The sequence below is a fragment of the Calonectris borealis genome, chromosome 2 (assembly GCF_964195595.1).
Source record: "Calonectris borealis chromosome 2, bCalBor7.hap1.2, whole genome shotgun sequence".
Taxonomy (NCBI): Eukaryota; Metazoa; Chordata; class Aves; order Procellariiformes; family Procellariidae; genus Calonectris; species Calonectris borealis.
The window spans coordinates 42930280-42957391 of NC_134313.1; the positions used below are offsets into that span (position 1 = coordinate 42930280).

The following is a 27112-nucleotide window of genomic DNA, read 5'->3' on the forward strand; positions in this document are numbered from 1 at the left end:
CCCGCAGAGGGAACAGAGCCGGCGTAAGGGTGCGGCAGCGAAGGGTATCGCACAGTGAAGCTCCTCCTGAAGCAAAGCTCCCTCCAACCCAGGCCACTTTTGGGTTGCAGTCCGGAGATACATCCTCTCCTCTCTCCTGCAGCCTCCATGCCCAGGGCAGACTGTCCACCCAGCCTAGCAGACTGGCGGCGGAGGAGCTGGCACCTGGGTGGTGGGCAGGAGGATATCACAAAAGGATACCAGCCTTGGAGCCCCACACATTTTCAAGAGGAAAACAAACAGTGGAGGAAATCCGGTCAACCAGAAACACTGGCCACTCAATCGAACGAGTGCCGGCGTTTGCTGTAGCCTCCTCAGTAAACCCAGTTCTTCCTTTTGGCATCGCTTCAGCTCGCTTTCATGTGCTGTTTGTGTGCCGAGACATGTAATAGGCTTGCCCCCAGGGAGTCCTGAACTAGGGATGCTCTCGACTCTGTCCTCACAAGTGCCTTAAACTATTGCTTAGAAAGATTGCTTAAATTATTTCTATTCCCCCTTATAGTATCAGACTACCTCACCATTGCTACGTGTCTGTTCTCCTCTCAGACCTGTGATACACAGCCACATTAATAGGTCCTCCCTCTCCTGTAAACAAAGCAAAACCTCCAAACAGGGAATTAAATACAGGATTGAGTATGATTGCCCAAAGGAACAAAGGAAATTTCTTCCAAAGTCAGAAATTGGATACAAGTACCCCAAGCTTGCAGCTCCTGCTTTACCCCAATAAATTGTTACTTCTTTAGAGATGTTTATCAGCAAACTTTTTAAGTAGGTGGATCCAGAAAAACTGAACTTGAACATCACAAGGCCAAGCTGCCTAAGCCAGATAAATAATGAGATGCAGCAAACAAGGTGCCGAGCCTCAAGTGAGGACACGTGGTGTCTGTCTTTTCATTCACCCGTGCCTGCTGCATAAAGGTAACCTCTCCCGGCCAGCCGCCCTGCCAGCACGCCGTCCCCGTCACCGCTGGGGAACCGAGTCCCTCCAGCGAAGGAGATGTCCCGCACTCACCAGCACCAGCTCATCACTGATCTGGACTGGTTTCAGTTCATTCCCTGAAAGCTAATAACGAGGGAAGGCTGGCTGTGTCACTGCAGCCAGGACCAAATGATGCTTTCATCATAAATCATGGACCCAATCTTTTCCGTTTGTAAAATGAGCAATGTATCTCCGGCAACACTACAGACCTCCTGGAGCATGTGTACTAGCACCAAACATTGAATTCCCTTTTTGAGAAGGCACAAATAAATCCCATACAGCATGACATCAGGAAGGTAAAAATATGAAATGTTACTGTGAAATTAGTGTAGGTTAACTTGTGATCACAAAACTAACACAGATCACTCACAGGGCTTTGAATGTTCCTGGTGTCAGTCCTTGGCACAGCCAAAACAGTTTTGCTGCCTCTAATTTCGTACTACAACGTATCTGGAATTTCAAGCTCCCAATTTCCTCAGCTGACAGAAATGGCTTCTGAGATGATTTCTACATTCTGGGAACAGATTTTTACCCTTCAATTAGCCATGCGTACTCTCAGACTTAGCATTTTTGTCTTGAAATAAAACAGCAGCAACGATTATTAATTTTACGACCCCACGTGATGCAAATTTACGTTCTGGAGCCAAATATGGTGATTGGAAACAGATGAACATGAAACACCTTCTACTGAGCCGAATTAAAACTAAATATTAGTGAAGCGTGTTGCTGATTTGATACATGATGCACCAGACATTGAGGTCTGATTTTTTTGTTGCCATAGTGAAATACCAGAAGTGCCCTACTAGTCTTTCAAGAATGGTACAACCATTGGCACAAAGTGCCACATGTACAGCTCCCGTCTCCTCGGGTTTCATCTGGTTTCCTGTACTCACCAAGGATGAAGCTACTCAATATATAGCATTCTTTCTATTATTCCTGACACTGCGTTTCCCGCTTTTGTTTAGGAGCTTTAATGATGAATGAAAGATTTTAAACTCTAATGCTCATCTCCTGCTCAGACCTTGAAATTGGGCTTAGAGTGTTGTGGATGGACTCAGAGATGTTTTAAGCTTTCTTCTGTTTTTGAGCGCATTAGTAATAACCAGATAAATAACAGAAAGCTCTGGAGGACTAAGGCTAGAAGCGCTCTCTTGCGCTGAAGGTCACGGTTATAAAAAGTTAAGGCAACCTGCTGAACTGAAAGACTGTAACCAAAGTACAGATTGGGAATAAAGGATGGGAAAAAGCCTGGTACTACTGGACTATTTCCAAAAAGGATTCTGCCACGTTGACACATACATTGCTGCGTGATTGAGGCCAGCAAAAGCAAGCCTCAATCTTTCTTAAACAGTACTGAAGTATATATTTGCAACTAATGAATCTGCCAACCCAATCGATTAGTAAAGGTCAAGGAAGAGAAATTCATTACCAGAACATACCTTCCAGGATGGCAGAAGAGGACATAGTCAAGTCCTTCTGGTATTGCCCTCCTTTTATCAAACCCCAGCAAAAAATGTGCATTTTAATTCAAAAAGGTACCTGTAAAAGCGCAATGCCAAACTCTTGTCCACACTCTGAACGGACGAATGTAATGCTCCACGGGATTCTGAAAAAAAGAAAACAAAATATGAAAAAAGGCATTAAAAACAAAAAAACCAACAGAGCAGCAATATGGAGGGCGCGTACATGCCAGTACTGCTGTGACGTTGGAGGTCGTGGAAACCGGACACCAAGGCTGGTCCACACCATGAGAAGGGAGAGAAAGAAATGCAAGGCAGCCCCAAGAGCAACCACATCAAAAACGAGGTAAGTGATGAAATCAACATGGCTGCGCACTGGAAAAGCTACGAGCCGTGTAATAATAACAACTAAGTAAAAGGGAAGCCTCAGAACATAAGCTCACATGTGCCGCAGCATTCGAGGTGCGAGATGAGATGCAGCCACGATGGGGATCAATGTATAAATGCAAACAGGGCCAAATTTCAAAATGAAATTTTTAATTCACTGATGAAGGACAACACAAAATTGTGCATTTTAAGTTCTTGTTATAGATAAACAGTCCATTTTGTTTTGGTTTTGGCTATTTCCAGATGAAGAAGAGAGAAAATACTGTAAAAAAAAAAACCACCACTCTATTTCCATGATACAGCTTTAGCAGGGCGTGGAATCAATGGTAGCTACTTTGCAAGTAACTGAGGAAAAATATCAATGTGTAAATGTGTTACTTCAGGGCAGCTGCTAGTTGATTTTGACACGAACATATGGAATCTACAGTGATGATCTGTTTTTAAGCGACCTCCCATATTCAGAGTTAAGGTCAAAGAGCAAAACGTTTCTTAACCCCCCCACACACCTCCCTCCTGGGAGCTAGGGAGAGATGACAGGATATTTTCCAAACTAACAACCACCGCAACAAAAAACTACTACTAAATTTTTATATGTCTATTAAGAATTAGTTATTTACTCTTCAACACCTATTTGAAGTGATTATTCATGGAAGAACTATAATGTTCAATTGCTGGCACAAAACTACTAAAAAAGTATGAATTTCGCTATTTGTTTTTATTAGCCTCTTCCCCTTTTCTAAAGCACTTATTTTAGACAATGCTTTTTTAAATTATGGCAGTAGTGTATTTACAAAACACTACTCCTGTCTAACCAATCGATACATGTTTCATTTCATATGCAGTATCTTCTCCTTTTTCTCTCAAAAATTACTAGGTACTTTTTTGGGATTTAAATCAGTTATTAAAATCCATGCAGAAAAAAATTCAAACCTTTGTATTTTGTGTCACCTGTTAAAAATATTTGTAAATATCTTCACAATACAATAAGCTGACAAAAAGAAAAGCACATAATTTAAAATTTTTGAGATTATATTCCTTCAATTAAGTATTCGTATACACAATAGTTAAGGGAAAAATAAATCAGTGTACTTATTTGGGAGGAAAGCGGCCCCGCTGCAGGACACAGCCTTCCTCTGCACATTTTTATGTGCAGGAGGGCACTGATGCAGTAAGAGTAGAAGCAGTTTTCCTAACCCTGTGATGAGGCTGGTGACACCCAGCTGAAGGGTAGAAATACCAAGCTGAGAAAGACTCTCCAGCAAAATGTTTTTTTAAGAGAGCTCCAAAACACAGACACCATGTAAGGGCATGCACCAAAAAGTTTCCTTCTTCCCATACCAACATGTATAGACTTCTATTTTTTTATTGATACAAGTATATAGACATGAGAACTCACATATATATGGTTTACTCCAATACTAGTAATTCAAATGGACTTGAAAACTATTCATGAAGTAGTAGCAGTAGAAGTACACAAAAATAAATACCTTCAAAATCTTGGCACGACTAGAAAAGTTTCTATCATTTCCTCAAAATATATAACGCTTATTTTAGATAGTTATTCAAACAGCCACAGGGATCAACACATTTATGATGTGACTGTCAGCGTAACTATATAGTGGAATATATTCTTGTTTAGTGAACAGCAGTGTATACTATTTAAAAAATGTGTAGCCTATTGCATCTTCTAAGTGTTAGAAAGAGGTCATGGTAATAAAAAGTGCAAGTATTAATACTGGAGTAGCTCTCGTACAGTGGGTTGCCATAATCCTCTGGTTCCACACTAAACATACTGCTCCAGGTCTCAAGGGCTTCTCGAGAGCATATGCATTAAACTGTGAAATCACTAGGAAGGGACACACCACATAGGCTTCGCTGAGCTTGGATCTTCATGCAGGACAGCAATGACCAAGGAAGATATACAAACAAAACACACGCAGATTAATGTGCTGCAGAGCTTTTAAGCACATGACTGGTTTCAACGTTCACACTACGAAACAAAACACTGACGACTCCATTTAGCAGCCACAAAAGGAGCATGCAGTGACAAAACTGTTAATGGATAAGGCTGATAGAGTAATATGGAGTCAGACCAAGTACTATGCAAGTTCTTCAACACAACAGCACAGTATTTTCCAGTCTATGCATCTCATACACAGATGGGACCAAACATGAAGCACCACCGTGGACAACCATCTGTGAGGGCTCCGGTGCCTCCACCAGCAGGAGAACAAATCCTCAGGCAGGCGGCATTGGATTCTGCAGGTGCAGGATGAACAGCCCAAGGCAGAACCATACATTAATTGCACTGTTTTAAGTGGATGAACTGTTCGGGTAACAGACCTCCACTAGCACTTATCAGTCCAACATAGTGCCCTTCAGTGACATACTTCAGACAAGCTTCTTAATCAACACCCTTAACACAGTTGAGAGGGACCAGGTACACTACAGTGAATATTTTTAAACATAAACATGCAACTGCAAGAAGAAGTAGAGAAAATGTGGAATATAGCATAAATCTCAGTAGAAAACATCAACGAGGACTTGTTGGGACAGCCAAAGGCACCAAATCCTCCTTTCCCAGTTAATTATACTGTTTTAGTGTAAGAGGTGTCATATGAATAATTCTCAAGTTCTAATTGCTCACACCGGTATAATTCTACGTCTTTAGAAAACCTCACCCCTTCTACATGCGCTATGCCAGACCTCTGTTCACCCTACCTGCCTGTCCAGCTCAGCCTCAATGCAGAGCAACCCACCACGGCCACCACCAAATAACGTGCGCTTGTCTTCTCCACGAGGCAGAAGGCAGGCGATAAAGAAACAGCTGTGCTTGTCCCACATCTTCTGGGGAATTTCTAGTACGATACGTGGCCAGCCTTGGCTTGGAAGAGCCCACGTACTTGTGACTAAACCACTACCAAATGCCTGGCCTCCAAGAAAGCAACAGAACATACAGTTGGTTCTTTGGTGCTTTTTAATTCTTTCTTGGATTTCTTCCTGGACCTGAAGTTCCAGGATTTCATTTCTCTTGCAGATGTATGATTCAGATGAAAATACAGCTAGGCATGTTGCCATACAGTTTTACATTGGACGCACAAGTAGAGTTTGAAAACATTTGCTAGCGACCATTGAGAGCTCCGTGCTTCTTTCTGGTGACGCACAGACCTGCTCCCTGCAGGCAGGGTACAGCGGGGCACCCCCATCAGCGTGGCTGCCGCGGTGTGCACTCTCAGCTGTGCACAGTTACCACGCCATTTGTTTCTCATTGCCACTCTTCCTTAGATTTTTTTTTCCCTTTAAGTAACTTAACAAGGCCAGTGCTAGCAGATTCGTATCACCTCAACAGGAAAGACTGGTCTCCACAATACTTTCTTTTAGGAACAAGAAGTGGTCCCACAGTTCTCCTCTTAAAAATCAATAAACAGATATGCTGATGTAGTGCCAAAGACACGGTAGCTGAGATCTGTGCAAAGAACTGATCGGTCACTGGCTCTTACTAGACAGGTCCATGGGATGTAGTTGAATTCTAGCCTCAATGCGAATCATTAAAGCAACTGTCCTTATCCTTCCAATTCCCTTTAAAAAAAAATTAAATAAGAAAAGAGAAAGAAAAACGGAAGAGAAATAAAAAAGAAAAAATACTTTAAAACATCTCAGATCTAAAACAGCACAAGGAAAGCTGATGTTGGACTTCTCAAAATCACAAAAATCCATGAAACTGAGCCACGTACACAAGCCAGTTTACCTCCTGAGCTTCAGCTGGAAGATTTAACCTTCTTTGTAAGGGCAGAAAATGCCTAACACCTAGACAGGAAGCACCCAAACCAAGATAAGAAACTCTGGACTACAGTCAGATTGCAAAAAATATTAATTTCTTCAATATTTTTCAAATCAACCAATTATACGGGTGTGAAATATCACATTCTCCTCTGAACGGAAGTTTGTCTCTAGTTTTTTTCCCTATAAAATCCCAGAGCCTCATTCAAATTTCTCTCAAAAAAATCCTTTTGGAATGCCTGGAAAAAAAACACTCCACAATGGCCAGGCAGCTGGCATACCACAATTGCTCGTTATCCTAATTTCAACAGTCTCTCTCATCTGCTGGTGAAATCAAGGTCAAGTGAAAAACATTAACAACCGCTATAAGGAGATCTGGGGATCTCAAAATTAATTTTGTAGCTAAATAAATTCTAAACATTTCTATCATTTTCAGGTTTTTTTTTAATCATTTGGCAAGCCAAAGGATATACAAACTATTCAGGAAGGAGTGATGCTCCTTTTCAAGACTGACTGACTTGAGGAAATCCACATCCAGACTGAGTACTGGCAGGACCGAAGCTCTCCTTCCGTCTGTAGTGCCGGGACGTTCTAGTAACGCGCCATGTTTAGAACGCATTAAATAACGCATATCTTCGTAACGGGGTTGAGACCTTTAAGACTAAGACTCATTGAAATGCAAGAGTAACATATGAAAATAAGGATTTTCTTCTCTTTCTGGCTAGGATCCTACTTCTTTCTGTGGGTCAGCCTTACCTCTAAAGGTACCTGATCCTTCTGAGGTCATGCACGCTTCCAATCAGTGGGGCCAGAAAACTCCACTTTTTCCCACCAGTGGTCCTTTTAGTTGGCTGCTTGTCAGTTCAGCATCCTTACAATTGTGCTGGTTTTGGCTGGGATAGAGTTAATTTCCTTCATAGTAGCTAGTATGGGACTATGTTTTGGATTTGTGCTGAAAACAGTGTTGATAACACAGGGATGTTTTCGTTACTGCTGAGCAGTGCTTGCACAGAGTCAAGGCCTTTTCTGCTCCTCACCCCACCCCACCAGCGAGGAGGCTGGGGGTGCACAAGAAGCTGGGAGGGGACACAGCCGGGACAGCTGACCCCAACTGACCAAAGGGATATTCCATACCATATGATGTCATGCTCAGCACATAAAGCTGGGGGAAGAAGAAGGAAGGGGGGGGACATTCGGAGTGATGGCGTTTGTCTTCCCAAGTAACCGTTACGTGTGATGGAGCCCTGCTTTCCTGGAGATGGCTGAACACCTGCCTGCCAGTGGGAAGCAGTGAATGAATTCCTTGTTTTGCTTTGCTTGCGCGTGTGGCTTTTGCTTTGCCTATTAAACTGTCTTTATCTCAACCCACGAGTTTTCTCACTTTTACCCTTCTGATTCTCTCCCCCGTCCCACCGGGGGGGGAGTGAGCGAGCGGCTGTGTGGGGCTTTAGTTGCTGGCTGGGGTTAAAGCACGACAACAATAAAAAGCACTATGCTATGAGCAGAACCACTGTGGGGCCCAGATCACCGAGTATTGTGACTGATATTGCATATTTCAAATTTCAAAATCTCAAAGGAAGGAATGGCCAACTTGTCTGCCACGCAAGCAAGACCCCGGTGAGGATTTTAAAAGGGAGAAAGAGGCCAGCCTAACATCTGGATTACTTATTTGAGATACATCTGAAGAATGAGAGAGACATCTGGCCCTGGATACTATCAGCAGAGGGACATAGCTCATAACCAATTTTCAAAGGCATTGCCAAGGATGTATCTTCTTCAGCAGCTCTTAACTGAAGAGCATGTTGAGCCCTGCACCTGGGGTAAGCATACAGGCACTGTGGTGACGATTCAGGCAGCATACCCGCTTCTTCCCATTTTTACTTGCTGGAAACCAGGCAGTTTGTTTCCTGAGCCAGAACCTGGCTTTTCCTTAGATTATCCACAACCACAGAATTGCCAAAACTTATCTCAGTTTAGACGCAGAGATCTGAATCTTAAAGAATAATTAAAGCAAATAAAAGGAGTGTTTCCCCTTGCTATTGAAAACTGAAGCGAAAGAAAAATGGAACGAAATTATTATAAAACAAGTTTCAAGTATTTTCTTAGATGACATCATACCAAAAGCATCTTACTGTTTGCAGTCTGCCTTCTTTATGAAAAGCTAAAATATTTATACCTAAATATACTTTCCATAGCTGTTCTGCTTTTTGCCTTCCTCCAGGTTCAGTGAAGTCCTGACCCCAAACAGTAAAACCACAGAAATACCACAACAGGAAAAGTGAAAACCACACACGCAACTTTATTTGAACTACCTGGATGACAACAAATCTCGATCAGGATGCCATACACTGGCACATGTAGATGCACAGAGAGGAATGCTGTCTGCCCAAGCTGGCCAACCTGTAAATGAGCGGAGAGAGAGCTCAAACCTGCAGCCCGTGCTCCGCTGAGAAGCACACAGTGCATACATACAGCAGGTGGTTGGAACCACAAGTTGCATGACATATAACAGCTCACTTACAACGTGTTTCCCGTGATTGAAAACAAAAATTGGAAATTGTGTTAAATACCTCCCAACCATCTTTCTTTGTAAAAATATTAATCTCATTGCTTTTTTGAAAAAATTACCATAACAGAGGGAAACAAAAAAAACGCAACCCAAGACAGTTACAGAGCCACAAAAGCTAAATGTAAATTTTTAAGAGAATGAAATTCAAGTCATCACTGACCTTTGCCTGCATGAATCATGGGGAAACTTTGCCGACTTTGGTCTGCCTGCAAAAGGTGACTTAAAAGTTTTGATGGTTTATGTAGAATACTCACATCTGGATGTGCCACTTCCTTACCTCACTCAAAAAGTGTACCTGGTGTTTTCCATGATGGAATCCTCCAGTTCTCCACTTGCATAGGTGGGTTTTTTTTTTTAAAAAAAAAAGTCTTGCAATAATTATGATTAACAAAAAATTGCAAGTAGCCTCTCATTCTGAGAGTTAATGTTGACCAGATGTTTCAGCGCATCTAACTGTATTCAATTTTGCTTAATCTACCACAAAAGAAAACCAATTTTTGAAACAAATAACTGTAGTTGGAGCAGTGTAATTGGAGCACATCTGAAGCATATTACCTTTCCCAACAGTTACTGTATATAATATAGATATTAAAACATTTTTATGAACAGCTACATTTTTGCATAATTTTTACAAAAAAGGTGAACTCAGGAACTGAAAAGGTTAGGCCCATATTTTTCATGGAAATGGTTAATTAAGCCTAAATTCAGAGACTTTGTGTATCCTTTCAAGAGGTACTTAGCATCCACAAGTCAAACTGTGATCACGAAGAAGTAGGTGCTTGGTATCTCTGAAAACCAAGTGTAGCAATTCAAACTGGAACGTACAAAGTTAAAGGCTACCTTTTGAAAAATTGGACTTCGTGCACCTTTGCTGCACGAAGAAGGCACCATGCAAGATGTAAGGAATAAAGTCCATTCCTCCCAATATCCCTGGTCCATCACCCTTGGCAGCAGATCATACATATCTGTTACTAACACCTCTTGGTGAAGAGGAGGAGATGAAAGTAGGACTCAGCTACATATGTGCTTTAGTACCAAAAGGGGATTCTTGCTTCCTCTCTACAAAAAAAACCCTTTGATTTTTATGCAGTTACCTAATTAAATTTCACTGTGCATATTAAGTTTTCTGATGTCTACTTGTTTTATGTTCAGTCCAAAATCAAAAGAGCACATACTCATAAATGCCCCTTTCAATAAAAGAAATGAATCAAAAAATTAAGGCAAGGTTTGTCGTATGTAAAGATATCCCTCGCTCTACTTTTTGTTTCCTCAGTTCAATCAAGGAGAAGAGATCATGCACATAACTCCTAACTAGGTCACAAATTCTACCTTTCTAATGTTTTATTCATGTACCTTGTAAAGGGATGCACATTATGTCAAGTTCTAAAAGGAGCATCACGCTATGAGCAACAGCTCTTCAAGAATGGATCAATATTGTGTTGGTATTACTCTTTTTTAGGGAGGGAGAGACAGATCCAATTTCTTCAGTCAGTGAGAAATAACAACATAAAATCAAGTTGTCGATCTCTTGACATACTATTTGTTTTAACCTATAGTCAATAGTTCCTTGATGAGACTGTGGATTATTCCAGAGGAATTCTCAAAAAAGAAGAAAACGTATTGTCCAAAGTCTAAATTAGCCATATAGAATTCATACATACATTAGACAACATCTAATGGTCAGCACATCAAAAAAAAGTTGAAACCTACTGCTTCATATTACGTACTCTGAAAACCATAATGCTTTTAGAATATATACACAGAATAACTGCATGTGAATTTTCAGCTGGACATAATAGATATCTTAAAAAATTACATGAGAATTCGTCAGGTGCCGTAGCTCTCAGCTTATTAACCTGGATATTTACAATATGCCTGATCTCGTTTTTTAGGATCTTTACAAACTGATGCCTTCTTTCAGGCCAATACTTGTAACATGTGATTCACCAAGATTCAGAAATTCTATCTTGAAATTTTCTTTTTTTCTCCCCTGCCTAGAAAATGTTGGATATCTACACCACATTCAGCACTGCTGAGAAAGAAAAGGGCCTTTGCAGAGATTAAAAGTAGACTCTAGGGACTGAGTCAGTCTCCAGCTGTGCTTTGCCCTGCTAAACTGTGTTTGGATTTACTGCGAGAGTATACAAGTATCTGTATAAAGGCTCTTGAAATACCAAGGGCAACCTAATCTAAAAAAAAATAGGGAAGCAGCAGAAGACACTGTTTAAGCACCATTTTTCCACTTCAGTCACTAACAGAATACGATTTACACCCGGATCCTGGATCTGGAGTAGCATCCACTTTTTTGGCTTGGATGTTTGTATTTTACTGCATAATATTTAATTTTATAATAGACACCACATTTTAAGTTCTTCGAGAAAAAAAGTCAGGATCAAGACTTGCTGGATGGGGACAGTTGTAAGAATGGACATTGCGAGAGATAAAAATAACTGAGCTAAGAAACAATTGCTTTTTGCTTTTCTATTACCATACATAGAATTTGGTGTGACATCATTCTATATGCAACTATCTGAAAATATTGCTTTTTTGCAGATGTTGCACAAAAAGGTAGAAAAAAGGGAGAGCTTAAGACCAGTTGATATGAAAAAAGGAACCAGTCTCTGCATCTAGGATGCAGCACAGGAAAAAGAGAGTTTGGCCCGTAGACTCTCCCACCACTGCAGACCCATGTCGACCCACCAGAGCAAGTTGTGGAGCTGAAGAGTAGGAGGAGAGGGTGAGAGCACTGTGTTTGCTCAGCCCTGAAAAGAGAGGGCCTCAAGGGGACCTACCCACTCTCTGCAACTGCCTGACAGGAGGGGACACAGACTGTCCTCAAAGGTGCACAGAGAGGGAGGGAAGGGAGGGCCAGAGCTGCAACATGGGAAATTCCAGCTCTATACAGGGAAAAAAAGTCTTTTTATTGTCAGGGAGGTGAAACACTGGAACAGGAGCCCAGAGGATATGCTGGATCTCCATCCTTGGAGATAGTCAAAACTGTCCTGCGCACAGCCCTGAGCAACCTGATCCAATGGGACCCGATTTGGGCAGCAGGATGGACCAGGTGACCTCCGGAGGTTCCCTCCAATCTACATGATTCTCCGAACTCATCTTGCTACCTCTGTTTCAGTGGTATGAAAAATAGGTGTCTCTTTGCCTCACCCCATCCTCAGCAGCAAGTGATCCAAACGTGGGAGACGCAGTAATAAATATTACAATGTACATGTTAAAATTCATCACCATATATATCCATTTTTTTCTATCGCTCCTTTTTTCCATTCTGGAAAGACTAAGATATTTGCTTCTCAATATGCACTGGGCATTTCCTCTGCTCTTCTGCTTTTTGCATCTCTCAGTGATTTAGTTGTCAACAGCATGCAAAACAGGATGACTTGAGGAAATCAAAAAACATGAGGAGGCAGAAAAAAGACTATCTAGAAAAAAAAAATGCATGATCTCTCCTTTTTAGCAGCGGGCACCTGTAACATATTCAGCAAGGCAGCTAGTTAACAGGCAGTGTTGTGCAGGACTTCTTTGTGCACAGCATTTAGGAATCAGTTCAGGAAAGGGCCGAAAAGGACAAGAAGCTGCTGATGCTCCTGTTTAACTGTCAGTAGAGGCTAAACAGGGGGCTGATGGGCTGTGCCATTCTGTGCAAGCCTGGCTGGCACACTGTAATATTCACTATGCTACAGGAGCCCCAAATATGCAGGAGCCCTGGTGATACAGATGTGCGGGGACATGCAGATTACGCTGGGACAAAACTACGTGGCAGGTATAACAAATACGGCTATTAAGAAACTGTCTAATCAGAGGAGATTTTCTGGTGCCACAAAACACGTACTAGGCAGGGAAATAACCAAGGGTCCCATGCAAAGTTCTGTGGTACGTATCACATCGACTGAACATGTCAGTTTGATAATAATGACGTGATCTGCTCCTTGCAGCTCATAGAAGATCACGTTTAGGCAGAACTGTGCAATGATTTTGTCAAAAGAAAATAGAAGATATGCAAACAATCTTGATATAAGCTAACCGTTTGGCTCTCCCCAGTGTTCCTGCCCACAGTACAGGCAGGAACATACAAACATTTTTAGTAATACAACCCTGAGGCAGTATTCCTAGCAGACATCGAGCAACAGAGATCACCAAACTCATTTTTTTCTGTTTAGTGGAAATAAATAATTGTATTATTAGAAACTGACAGAGAACAAACAAACTAAAGCAACTCAGCAAACCTACACAGAAACTGGCTAATTAAATAAACTCCCATTTTTCACAGCAAGGATGCTTGGAATCTCAAGATTGTAAAACATGCAACTCTCTTCCCCCATGTCATTTTCCTTAAATCAGCTCTTTTTCTTCAGTATCCCAATCAAACACAAACTACGTTTTAAAAACATCCATCTTAGAGATGAGCACAACTTAATAATGAAGCTACTGGAATCAAAGCGCAGTTCTCTGGTACTTTGTCACATGGCTCCTGGGAAATGCTGCTGGGAGAAGGGAGCCATTAAAGAAGCAAGTCCTGCTCAGTGGCTGCGCATCTTAAAGACGTTCAGTGCAAGATCTCAGGGTCTGGATTCACAGCTATCTTATCTGCTAATTACTAATGCATATGAAGCAATCTTTGCAATGGTAATATCAATGTGCTCACCAATGAACCTCCAAATGGCTTTATGCTGCAGATGTCCACCCTGAATGTAAGCCATGGTATTACAAATGTGGTTTAAGGTTGGTGAGTTTTCCAACCAGAGTCTCTGCACTGCCAACAACCTCTTCTTCAGTTCATCTTCTCATCATGTTGCCTATGCTGTCATTAGCCAATGCGATTATTACAACAGTATACCAAGAACCCACTGAAAAGGAGTATTTATGAGGGTAGAGTTGTTTTCCTTTTAATATTTCCTATGAAAGAATAAATGTATACAGCTCCCACCACTGCATCTTTGTTTTCAGGTTCCAAGCATTATTACCAACTCTTTTGATAAGGGGGTTATTATTACGTTTACACAATAAGAGGTGATGCTAAGGATTAATAACATATATGTAATGTTTATTAATTTCATACTGACAACTTATTTGCATTTATAAGCTATAGCTCAGTTACAAAGACAGCACAGCTGCCCTCCACTAGTCACCACAGACATGTTGCTTTCATCCCTCAGTTCCTCCACCAAAGCTCATGGTAAAGAAAAGCATGGGTAATGTAAAATGCTTCACTTCTGAATTGCTGTTCTATAAGTTACGGGAATGCTATAGCACCCACAATGTATTAACCGCAAAGCACGAACCTAACTACTGAGTTCTCCTTCAGCAAACTGCATACCTGGTGGGGCCACCCACCGCAGCAGCATTAGGTAAGAGGCGGCCAGACGCAGTGCGTGCCCTCCCAGACGTTTTGGCTGTCCGGGATGGGGCGGCAGGTACGCGATGCTGGTGGACGGCTCACCTGTTAGACGAAAGCAGTTTAGGGGAGGATCGCCCTGGGAGGGGGCTGTGTTATGGCAGCTCTCAGCACAGCCAAACGCTGGAGCGCTTGCTTTGCAAAGGCGCTTGGTGCTGTGACAAACCCTGGTGCAGCTCCCGGAAAGCGGGAGCGGAGAGAGGCAGGACAGCCCAGCCCAGCCCAGCCCAGCCCAGCCCAGACGAAGCGGAGGGTGCTGCTTGCGCTGCAGGTCAGCTCCTGTTCCCCTGTCTGACAATGGCAAATCTCTTAGTCACTTCACACTTCTGGGAACAGAAAATCATCTTGTGAAATTACAATGCTGTTTTAATGCTACCATTATTAGCATTGTCTTCAGACAATAAAATGTTCTGTCGCAGTGAGATGACAGCAGTGAATACACACTGAGTCACCCCACATTAATTTAAATAGCACAACTGTGTGAACACATGTTCTTTAGTTAAATCCACACACACACTCAAAAGTACAAATAAGCAGATCTCCAAGGAAGAACTTACTTTCTACATAACGCAAAAGCAACCCATGTTGCTGTGCTTCTACAATCTCAACAAACATGTGGCAAAGGGCTTAGTAAGACTACTCCTATTTTCTGATCTAGTAGTAGAGAAGTACACAAAGCCACCCCCAAAGAGTTATGTCATTAAAAATGTATGTGCCTAAACCTGGCTTTATTTGGTGACCTCCACAACCCAAGCGGAGACAGTACCCGCAAGCAGGCACTCAGCATCACGATATTGACAGAGAGAAGTTTCGGTTCCCCTCCTCCCCCTTCAAATCCTAACAGCACCTCTCGAAGAAAAATCACTCAAATGTTTTCTCACTATACGTAATAACATACCCCCCCAGTTACATTCAATCCCATTCAGAGCAGGAGATATCCAGAAGATTTCAAGTTGGAGCACGGGGAGGGTCTACTGCTCAGACATTCACTCTTATCACAGGACTTGCTGTGCTGCCAATTCACCACGCACTGCTGATACCAATGCACATTAAAAACAAAGCAAACAACTGCTCTGTGTTCAAACTTGTCTGTGTTTCTGCCCCTTAACTAAATCGTCACTAGGAATAGCATAAAGTGCAGCTTCTGTACTTTGAAATGAAACTACAGAAGGCACAGACGGTTAAAATGAGCACGCATTTTTTCAAACTATACCTGTGAAACCATCCTCCGCAGTCTTCCTCACAACAAAGCTGCACAGCTGCCTGAAGGCACATTATTTTACACTTCCTAAAACAAAACCTCCTACGTCTAATGCTTCTAACAGGCAACCAGATATACTCCAATCAGGTATTGTCATTATGAAAGGATTTTGCTATCATGCACACTCCCAATATTGGACACTTGAACAAAAGTCTTGCCTGATAGAGCATGACAAGCACGTAAATTGAGGCCAATAGAGTATTCATACCACCAAACTTAAGATACCTTAATTCCCTTTCTCTAGAAGGAGCCCTGGTGTGCCCACCTGCAGATCCTGTCCCTGCCTTGCTTCTTGGGGGAACTTCTCAAACTCTCCAGTAATTCCTCATGGACAAGAGCTAGGGAAACAAGTCCCCAGCTGCCTGGCAGTTTTAAGCTCAAGTTAGACAACATGAGTAAACGATACAGCACGCAAAAGTGTTCAAGTGTAGATCTCGCTATGGTAAAAATAATACTAACCATAAGTCTTGCTTTTTTTCCACAGAGGATATCTGAAGGGGACTAAGTTTCACAGGCAAATCCCCCCCTCCCTCAAAACAAGTGTCTAATGGAAAGAAAAGGGATTTTCTTGCCTAACTGTGAAGAAGGCTGCAGACCATAGCTTCTTAAATATCCAGAATGCAGGAAATACCTAAAAATCTGAAGAATGATTTCCCACCACTCCCCCCATTTGAATCCTCACACAAGTTTCTGCAGTTGCCTACACAGAACAACATCAGACAAACAGCTAGTGCATCTTCACATGTGCTTAGGGCTGTGCAGGAGCCGGACAGGAGGCCACCTCGCCAGGGGCCAAGGTGACAGCACACACTATCCTTACGAGTTGCTTTTATCTGACACCAATTTCCCCTTCTTCTCCTGGCAGGTCTCTTGTGCACCCCTGCAACACAAGCCCAGTTATCTCTGCTGGCCCAAATAAGCACAGCACAGGGCACAGTGTCCCTCCCCGCGGCTGAGTTACATACAAACTCAAAATAACGGTGTGCCGTTGTCCAAAACGTACGTTGTGTGCCACAGATTTCGTGACTGCTGGGGCTCCCTCAGGTCCACACGGTGTGGTTTATGTGGCAGGCAGAGACAACAGCTTCCCCAATTCTTCACCGGACAGCAACCAAATGCCTGGCAACGTGCCCTGTGCATGGAAACGGCCAGGAACAGCAATGTCAGAGATGCTCAGGAAACCCTGACCTGGTAAAGAAGGATAGCGTGCTACTGGCACCAACCCCTAGCCTTCTGAAAGCTTATTATACCTCGTTAAGGAAATTAATGCAACTTCAAGCCCACAGAAACAAGGGAATGAGTATGGCGGAGAGAAATTCGTAGGTCTTTGCTCCAGAGTCCCTCCCACCCTTATATTTATTGCTCTTAACCTTATTTCCTTCCCCCAGAGGAGGCCATTCAAAGCCCTGCTGGCAGATCACGGGCAAGCTGGCTGTCACCCTTGCACGTGGCATCCCGCTCTTTTCAGATTAGACAACCGAGCCAGAAACGACTACTCTAGCAGTGAACAAAACTAGTGTAAATTACAAAGGGAAGCAGCAAGGGGATCGAGGGTAATTTTAATACAGTATTCCTGAGCCAAACTCTTAGCTGGTCTCGCGTCACCACTACAAAGCGAAGGGAACAAGGTTTCTGAGAAGGGTGTTACAGCAGCCCTGCGCAGCCTTCCATCAAAATCACTTGAACGGCAAAGCACAGCACGCTGGCTAACGGCTAACTTGTAGCGTTACTCACTCCTGCTTATGTGTAATCAAGATGTATATTTTTAATCCCATTTCCTAACTGTTCCCATTTTATCTCGCCAAGCAGGTGAATCCCTCAAACAATACTATCCAAAAACTAAGCAAAACCTCAAAATTTCAGGTCAGACCACTTCCTCTCCTGCTTACCCCCAGACTTTTCAAACAAGGAGAGAGGTGCAGTGCAGAGAGGCGGTCTTCCAGAAAAGCTAACTTTCAGGGACTTACAGCTTATCCTTTGTAGCTCATGGGGAGGCTTGTGCTCTAACCATGTGAAAAAAATTATTAGTTGTTATTATTACAATATGTTTCATGCTAAATATTTATGCCTTTTTCTCCTGTGCCAAAAGTTCATGCTGATACTTTAAACTTTACTGTGCAGACATGAGCCTTGTATTTCTGGGTTGTCTTTTTTCTTCTCTTTTCTTTTTTCCCCCCTCTTCCCTCAGACATGAAGGTAAGCTTTAATATTTATTCCAAAATCCAAGAACAATGAAATTTTGGTGAAAAAACATCTAAGATGACAAAATGCCCTGAGCATTAAAATATATTAAAAACACCAAATTTTTTATTTCACACATTCAATCCTAGAGTGATTTTTAGTAGCCTACAGAACATTAAAGCCTTGTAAAGTCAGATTTACAACCGAACTTGAAACAGCCCCATCTATAGCCTATGAAGTGCTGTTAATAATACAAACTTTAAAAGTGTCAAACTTCAGTGAATTATGAAACTAGCACTTCCCCTCTTTTTTAGCTGTAATCTTATATGGAAAGCAGTTATAAAAACTGCCTGCCCTTGTGCTGTAAAGATTTTATTATTCTATTTATTTATCTTACAGCTGTTATGAAATTAAAAGTGACAAACCATGCGCTAAATCACTGATTTTGTGAACTACTTTTAAAAGTCTGAATATCATTATGAGTTCTGGATTAAACTATGCAGACAAAAGCAAAAAGGACAAGATAAAACAGGAATAAGTAGGTACATCAAAAAATCAGATTTATAAGTTTCATATTTTAAAATGTATGGGAGGCAAAAGACAAACAAGAAAAATCTGACAATAACACAAATTTGGGCAGTAATGATATGAAACTTAAATTGAACAAGTGTTTACTGGTTTTTATTCCTCCTTCTGGTTTCTCGTAGATTTCTGTATTTGTTACAGGACTTCAGCAAAAACAGAGTGCATACTGTTTTTTTGGTAAATCTGTTCATTTTCTTCTCAGTGGATCAAAATAAAATCTAACAAGTATCAATTTATACCTATTTTCCGCAGTGCACAAAGGTGAACAACTACTGGTATTTCTGAAGAAATTCATGTCAGTAAATGTGCAAGACTTAAATACATATGTGCATTTCTCTTTAAGTATATAGAAGCACAATAACTTGGGGGGGGGGAACCCACCAAACTGCTAAGTACCTTTTCACAGTGAAGGGCCAAATTACATCAATGTAGCAGACTCCACCTTTTTCATGTGATGCCATGCATGCATTGGAGGATAAATATATACTAAAAAAGTGTTTGGGTTTTTTTGATTTTTTAATTTTTTTTTACAGTATCTTACTAATCCTTATGAAATAGCTTTTTTTTTTGCACTTGAATTCATTTATCTTCTTTCATTCATCATCAGTAGCTATAGTAGAAAATGAATAATTGAGATGCCAAATGTTGCCATTAATTTCAGTATTGCATGAGAAAAATAACTTAAAACTTGAAAAGAGATCATTGGAAATACAAATTTTTTTACATTGCATGTGTGTATATATATTAAAAAAAAAAGTATTTATTTATATATTTTACCCTGAACTCCAGAAAAGTCACTGCTTTCCTCCCCAGCAATTCCTGCAAAGGAGGATGAAGATCCTAAGTAAAATGTCATTGTTTATGATGTAAAACATTTTATAAAGAGTAAACAGAATTCACCTCATTGCAGGGGAAGATAAGAATAAGTGAGAAAAGTCAGAAATACTGCCAGAGATAGAAAGTGAACCCATCCATTAAAGAAGTTATTTAGCTCCTAGATTAAGATACCAAAGAATAAAATTAACAGAGGATCAGCATCCCCACAGATTACTAGGATTTGGAGAGAGCAGAACAAAACACTTCTAGACTGACTAAAACTATAGGATATGCAATGTAGCCATCAAATTTTGTGAAACTTTTCAATTTTTCCTCTGTGATGCAAATCAAATCTCCTTTCCCCCACAAAACCTTCTCTTTCAAGGCCTTTTCTGGATCTGCTCCAGGGGAAGGGAAAAGAGCAGATGAGCTAAAACAAGCAACCCAACTTATTAAACCCACTGCAAGACTGGATGCATATGGAAATGAAATCTCCATTCCCAAGCAGATAGACTAGATATGTCAGTATGCTTTTGCCATCTCTGATATAAAAATAGGTGTCAGCAAAACCCAGTATAAATTCTTGCAAGCCCCTGCAGGAATGCTGCTGCTTTCCTCTGGACTGTTCAACCAGCACAACCACCCAGACACTTCTCATAATCAAGGAAAAGGGCGGGGGGGGAGGGTGTGTGTGGGGGGTGTGGAACCCACCCCAAACCCTCACTTCTGTTGTGTTCAAAACCCCTACCACAACAACCAAAACTATTTTTCTTATTGGTTTGATGGACCTTGCAAAAAATATTCCTGGGTCATCACCGTTTCCCTTGTCCAAGCAGGAATGACAGGATCCTTTCCCTGGGGTACTGCTGCCATCACGGGGGGTCAGGAAAGAAGAAATCAAGAGTGTTTTGTGGCCTGGAAGTACACCAAAACATATCTGCTTTTAACAGTAAACGCAAAACGAGGCGTGCTTCTACAAGCTGCATCTTACTATCCCTCAGAAAAACCTCCCTGGCTTTTTCTGCTCTGTATTTTTCTGTGAGCAGGCATCACGATCGGCATGTGCGGGGGCTGTTGCCAAGTGCTCCTAAAACTTGCACTCCTACACCTCGTACGTGTGTGCCCGTGCTCACGCACGCATAAAAAAACAGTGGCAAACTGTGGCAGCCGTGACCTGGAGGAAGCACCGAGCACAGTCAGCCGCCCGCTGAATCGATTTATGCAGACTGCAGAGATGCTCTCCATCATCAGTGTGGGCAACAGCAAAACTCACAATAAAAAAGGAGCCCTTTCAAAAAAAGAAAAGAAAAAAAAAAGGAAATGTTTTGCCTTCAGGCAGCTCTTGGTTTCCCCTCCCACCCAAGAAAGCTAATGTGCTGCTTTTGTAACCCATTATTATCGTCCATATACAGAAATACAGTGATTTCATGCCTGTTCTAGAAAGTGAACAAATTGAACTGCCGAAACACACCCCAGCGTATGACCAAAATGCAAGCTCTTGTGCTTCGGTCAAGCCCCTCAAGTATAACTTCTCTTTTTTTTGCATTTCTTTCTCTTGCTTTCTCTAGTTCCCTCCATTTTGTTCCAGATTTCCGACGTCCAAATTTCAGTAGATTAAACTGGCAGAGATCTTGCTCCTCAATAAAAGCCCTTCTCAGTCTGCAACTGCAGGACACACAGGCTGCAGCCCGAGGACGCCTGGATCAGCCACGGAGTATGGAGCACTTCAAATTTAGGTCATCGTGCCGCTCCGATCCCGGGGAGTGGGGAACGGCGACAGCGTGTTTTTCCACACTTGGCTGTTTTCCTGCTGACCTGCCCCTTGAATGAGACAACAGTCCCCATGCAATTTAAAGAACAAAGTCAGCACAGAAGGTATTTAATGCTGAAGATATCAGGAAAGGGCCGAGGTGATTGGGAAGAATTAACTTTCCCAAGTTTGCTGCTGGAGGCTGAAGGCGCAAACACTAACACTCCATGAACGTGCATCCTTCGGACGGATTCACTGCCTGCATGACCGGGACACAACGGGGGGACGGATGGCAAGCAGAAATTGTCACCATGTGAGGAAAAGCGGAGCTGAGCCAGCAGCACACACGATAAGAGTTATCTCTGCTGGAGGCTGCTCGCTGCCGCGCCGGCACCTCGGCTCAGCGCTGACAAACGCCGGGGGGGGAGCCGGTGCAGAGGCCGGACCTCGCTAACGATAAATATGGCGCTTCGGGCGCTGAGGCTGTCAAACTGGCAGCCTACCCACATTTCTGCAAATGAGCCAACCCAGCCATATTCAAAACTCCTTGAGGAAGTAACTGCTTGCTGCAGGGAGGTGAGAAACGTAGCTGGGCCCCATGCTAGGGGAAGGTGAAAGGGAGAAAACGCCAACTCTCTTCTCTTGGGGCTCTGCTATTCCCCAGAGGGCTGGAGGGGGAGCAATCGCCAGCACCCAGCCCCCCGCCGCCGCTGAAGCTGTCCCAATGCAGCGTGGCAGGGCAAGCTCCGACGGCTCCTCTGCACCCGCGCCTACTCAAACGGCTTTCTGGTTATTGGATTCAACGTTTGGTGTTTTTCCCCCTGTAGTTCTTTAAAATAAAAAATTAAAAAAAAAATAAGGATTATATGCTCAGCATAACACAGCAGCTAGCATGTTTTTACAGTTCCTACACGACTGCGGTGTTCAACTACACATGAATCCAGAGAGGAAAAGCTTAATGGATAGCGATACGAGGTATTTTAGCTCGCCCTATAATTCTTATGCAACTCGTTCAAAGCTGCGTCGCTCCCCCGCGGGCATCCGCGGTGCACAGGCAGCGCAGCAATCCAAGGGAAGATGACTTGCAAGGATTTTTCCCCACTGGCTGTAGGCTTAGCCAAAGATTAACAGAGGGATCACCGGAGAAGCTACGTCTACTGAATATTCACTAGCAACTAAAGCAGCCGAGCTTGTCATCGGGCATTGCAAATGATTCACAAAGAAGAAAAACAATTTGGATGGGTCACAGCATGAGAATAAACTTTATTTTAAGGAGTTTTGGATAAATCCACAGATTAGTAGATATTTTACCCAGAGGATGATCTTCAATTTTAGAAAAGATAGTAAGGAGATGTGGCAGAAAAGATCCAACCTGGGGGATTTACTTTATCTAAATGGAGATGAGGTTACATGAAAGAGCTGAGAATGAAGTTACAAATGAAAGAAAACCCAGTACCATCTCTATATAATGACAACAGAAACCAGACCTGTCATATAAGTAGAGTTCATATCGTCTAATTTAGTTAATAGGGTTTTAGAGAAACAGCAAAGTTCATTCATGGGATACAATCTTTTTCTATGATGAGAGATTTGCAGGAGAATCAGTGAGACAGGCAGTCTTCTTATAACTTTCACACATATAAAAGGCTAATAAGCAATTAGGAATTACAGACATTAGGAAAAAGAGCTGATCCCTCCTCCAGTCCATTACCCTGCCAACTGAAGATTATTCTCTACCATCTCTTAGCTAATGAATTGCTAGGTCTAGTACTAGAGACCACAAGTGCTAGAGCCTCTTCCCAATTTCTGTAGGAGATCGCTCCCTGGGTTTATGCATCTACAAAATGAATATTAAGAAATTTTGTTTATGTTTTTCTCTGTTAATCCCTCATTCTTGTTACAATCACCTATGTTGAAAATTTCTTTTGTACTTCAATTTTATTTCTTGTATTTGTGCTTTTCTCTCCTGATATCCTTCCAATATCGTTGATTTCCTCCAAGGGATAAAGCATCAGCAACTGACTGCCCATTCGAGGTGTCCGCACAAGAGAAACACAGAGTTTGTTGCAATGCCAACCAACATCAATAGGGATCCTCCACCAACTTCAGTGGGGTCAGGATCAGGCCTTCAGAGCCACTGCTCCCCCCCTGCAGTGTGCTCAGTTGGGCATCTTTATACAGCCAATAGCTGTAATATTCCCCCATTATATTTCAGACCTTTGCTGGTGTTATTGCCAAGTTTTTTCCAGCATTGCCCTTTTTGAAGTCTCTCCATTACTTGCAATAGTTCTATTTAGGATTATCTTTTGTAAAGTTAATTACAGTTTTGCATTTTGTTTTATGTTCCTGACCTCTTTAGATTCTTTTGAACTTTAAACATTTGTCCAGACTTGTATTTTCAGCTCTTCCTAATTTGAATGTGGTTCATACAGCATCTGAATTCCCTCCATATCATCAGTTTAGTTTAGAAAGGACAAAACTAAAGTCTATTGGAGAGGCAAAGCAGGACAAAGCTTTTGAAGAAAGATGCAACAGTTAAATCCTGTTTTATCACACTACCCATTAGATTATTTTTGCTGAAGCAATTTTGACTTAAAGTCCCAAAATACTGGCACAATGAAATATAACCTATTTTGAAGAAAAAAGCCCCAACAACCCAGAATTAAAGTTATATAAGCTTAGACTGACTTCTTTAATAAACAATGGGAAGCAGCAAGCTGAGGAGAAACAAGAGAAAACATCAGTAACAGACCCATGGATCAGAGCTTATATTGCCATATTTGAGAAAAACAGACTGTTCAAGAGATGCCAACCTACTGGGAATACCAAACAACATTGCTACTTAAAACGTAAGAAGTAGTAGAAAATCTTTATAGAGTTACAGTTCGGTTATCTTTAGCACCTGAGGAGTTATTTTTTTATTTGCTAGTCTAAGAACAACAAGGCTTCTGCACGCAATATGCAGGAACCTGGGGAAGAGAGAGAAACAATTTGCACTGAAGACTTGAGTTTGGATATAGAAGACACTTTCCAATATTTTTTCCACAGTAAACAATGATACAAGACAAACAGACACCATATGGTATGTTAATTCCAGTCCTGACAACAGCTCTGTTCTCCATCTATTCCTTCATTAAGCTGTGAGAAAACATGCGACTTGTGTCACCGACACCAATGGCAAAACGCAGCCTCATCAGGTATGGCAAATATTAACGCCCAGGTAAATAAAAGCTTGGGATACTGGGAACAAAAATTGTGAATGAGCAGCCCTGCAAGCAGCCTCTCTCCTAACAAGGAGCATCGCTGGGTGGATACAGTGCCACAGTAACTTCTTCTTAAGCGTCCAGGGAAGCTAGGATAAACCAGACACAAATACACCCTGGAGCGAGGAGGATGCATGCTGCCTTTGCAGAAAAACATACAACAAAAAAATTATCCAAATAACGTGCTTGGAAAAGGAGCCTCGGTCATTCTTCTGTAAGTCCAACCAGTCTGTACTACATTAGCACGTAATACCAAACCTTAAGTGCTGAACAGGACACTGGCACAGCGGCTGTGGGTAAGAGCACCCCAGCTTTGTGGGAAGGGACAGCCCAAACACCCCAGTGGTGATGCACCCAAATCTTCCTTCCAGGTGAAGGGATGGGGAGAGGACAGGGCCGAGCTGCCCATATCGGCAGTTCACAAACTGGCCCACAAACAGCCTGCGGCGGGAGGTCTGCAGGAGGCCGTGAGCAGGCATTTGGATTTGGGGTGTGGAAAGAAACAAAACAGCCTCTGCTTTCACATTCTGCACTGCAGCACGGCAGTGGGTGGTTGCTCCTATCGGAGGCAGGCCTCGGCTTTTTCTTTATACATTAGTCTCCTCAACTGGCAGGCAAATACTACACTTGAAAAAGAAAGAAAAAAAACAACACAAAAACAAAAGAAAAAAGGAAAAAAAAAAAATCCCCAAAACCCCTCTGAAATCAATTTGACTAGGGTACCTGCTCCCAGCATCACCCTACTGCTATTTCAAGCACAGAAAACCTTGAAATACTGGTCCTCTAGCAACCACAAATGAGAAAAGCCTCTCAGACCTCCAAAAAATACAATTAGTAGCAAAGAGAGGTAGAACTGGGAAAACTAAACAGGGTGCTCAGGTAGGACACAAGTTCTTCAACTAAAATGTATTTTGACAACAGTGATTTAAGTAGGTAAAACCAGATAGACAGTAATTACTTTTTTTCTTTTTTAATATCTCCAGATAATGCCAAAATGCCATTGCTGCTGTTAGTGAGTTATAAGAAGCAGAGCACATGGAAATATGAAACTGTTCTTGCTAGGTAATGTAACTAAAACTCTAAATATTTATTTACTTTGCGGGGGGAAGGGAGCAGCGGGCAGCTGAAACGCAGCTGGGATGGCTCAGCAGCACGTGTCGCCATGCGCTCCCCCGCGCCGCAGCGTCCGGCTGGGACGGCACGCTGCAGGGGAAGGGGGAGCACAGCCAAGCTGGAAAACACCACAGCTGCGGTCCCAGCGGCTGAGGCTCGCTCTTGCCACCGAGCACGGAAACTCGGCCAAAGGTGGTTGTGTTTCACCCATGCTGTTCCTCATCCCTGCCTTCCCTGGAGACGAGGCTGGGCTCCTACCCGCTCCGTTCCCACCCCCACCAGTGCTCCCCTCTGCACCACCTCCAGCACCAAAGTGCCCCTGGAAGGGGCCCATGGGTGCGCACCCCAACCTAACTCCGAGATCTGGTCTGGAGCCCATCCCAGCCTGAGACCAGCTTCCTTAGGAATCATCCCAGCACTGACTGTTATCTCTCTGACCTAAAATTAGGCCATTTTGGCCCAGCAGCACTTCACCATGACAGTCAACATCAAGGGGCTGGGCAGGGTCAGGCTGCCGAGAGGCGAGGCACGGTGAGGAGGACAAGTCGCTGCAGGCACCCTCTGCACTTGAATAAGGCTGCAGGAAGCTGTACTTCACGGGAACGTGGCCTTGCCCACCTCCTGCGTGGCAGCGAGACCTTCCTCTCTCATCCAAAAGATCCCCTGGGTTACAGGGGTGCAGCAAAATCAGGATAGAGAATTGATCCAGGATAAAAATAATGAGGGGATGAGGACAAGAAAAAGAAGCATAATTTATAACCTGACTCAATTCTGGGTGCATTTAATTGAGCAAAACGTGGATGCTTTCCTGTAGGTTTGTTCAGATTTTCTTTAAAAATCTTAATTTTAGCTGTTTTATTTAATGTAAGTATCTGCACCTGACAGTGCCCTGCTCACAGTGCTGGCTACTCCTTATAAATGCACACCTGCACAGCATTAACGGTTATGGGAAAGCTTGAAATCCTGGCACGAACACAGCATCGTGTTGTTTTGGTTTGGGTTTTTTCCCCTCGACCTGCAGAGGAGCACTGCACACTCGCTGCGTGTTCAGACGAGAAGATACAGCAGCCTTCAGGCGCGGGCTGCAGTTGTTCTGCTTCAGAGTCAACACTCTCTAAGGCTAGTACGGTAGATGAACATATCTGAGCTCTGGGTAGCAGAGAGACACGTGTGGACATGACTGCTTCAGCTGCATTCTGCTCACAAGTTTAACAGCAATCCTCATGACCAGAAGAGCTGGAAATGCCTTTTTTCTTTTTTCTATTTTTTAAATAAAAGCTCAGAATCTAGAACAGCCTAGATTTTGGCCAAGCTGGTATTGCAATCTAATCCTAGGTGTTCATTTCCAGATCTGTCGATTTAGTAAGATTAAAACCTACCTTCGCCCCCCAAAAAAGGATTTAAGAAATTATCATGAAACAAGAAGCATACCAAGTCACTACAAAGCAGATTTGGATAAATGTATTTCTACAAAGGAGGTTACTGTTCGGTCAACTCTGTTTTAACTGTATTTCTTGATATT

At 42.5% G+C, this 27112-nt stretch overlaps 1 protein-coding gene across 4 annotated transcripts in view; it reads right to left on the reverse strand.

Annotated features, from left to right (window-relative positions):
• Positions 1–27112, reverse strand: part of FAM110B (family with sequence similarity 110 member B) — a 113790-nt gene that overhangs the window by 14234 nt on the left and 72444 nt on the right. For 3 of the 4 annotated variants that reach the window (XM_075141812.1, XM_075141813.1, XM_075141814.1), the window contains one exon: positions 2558–2624. The gene's annotated coding sequence lies outside the window, so the exon portion shown is untranslated. Of the gene's footprint in view, positions 1–2557; positions 2625–8957; positions 9046–27112 lie in introns of all 4 variants that reach the window. The other variant, XM_075141815.1, reaches the window with a different exon arrangement.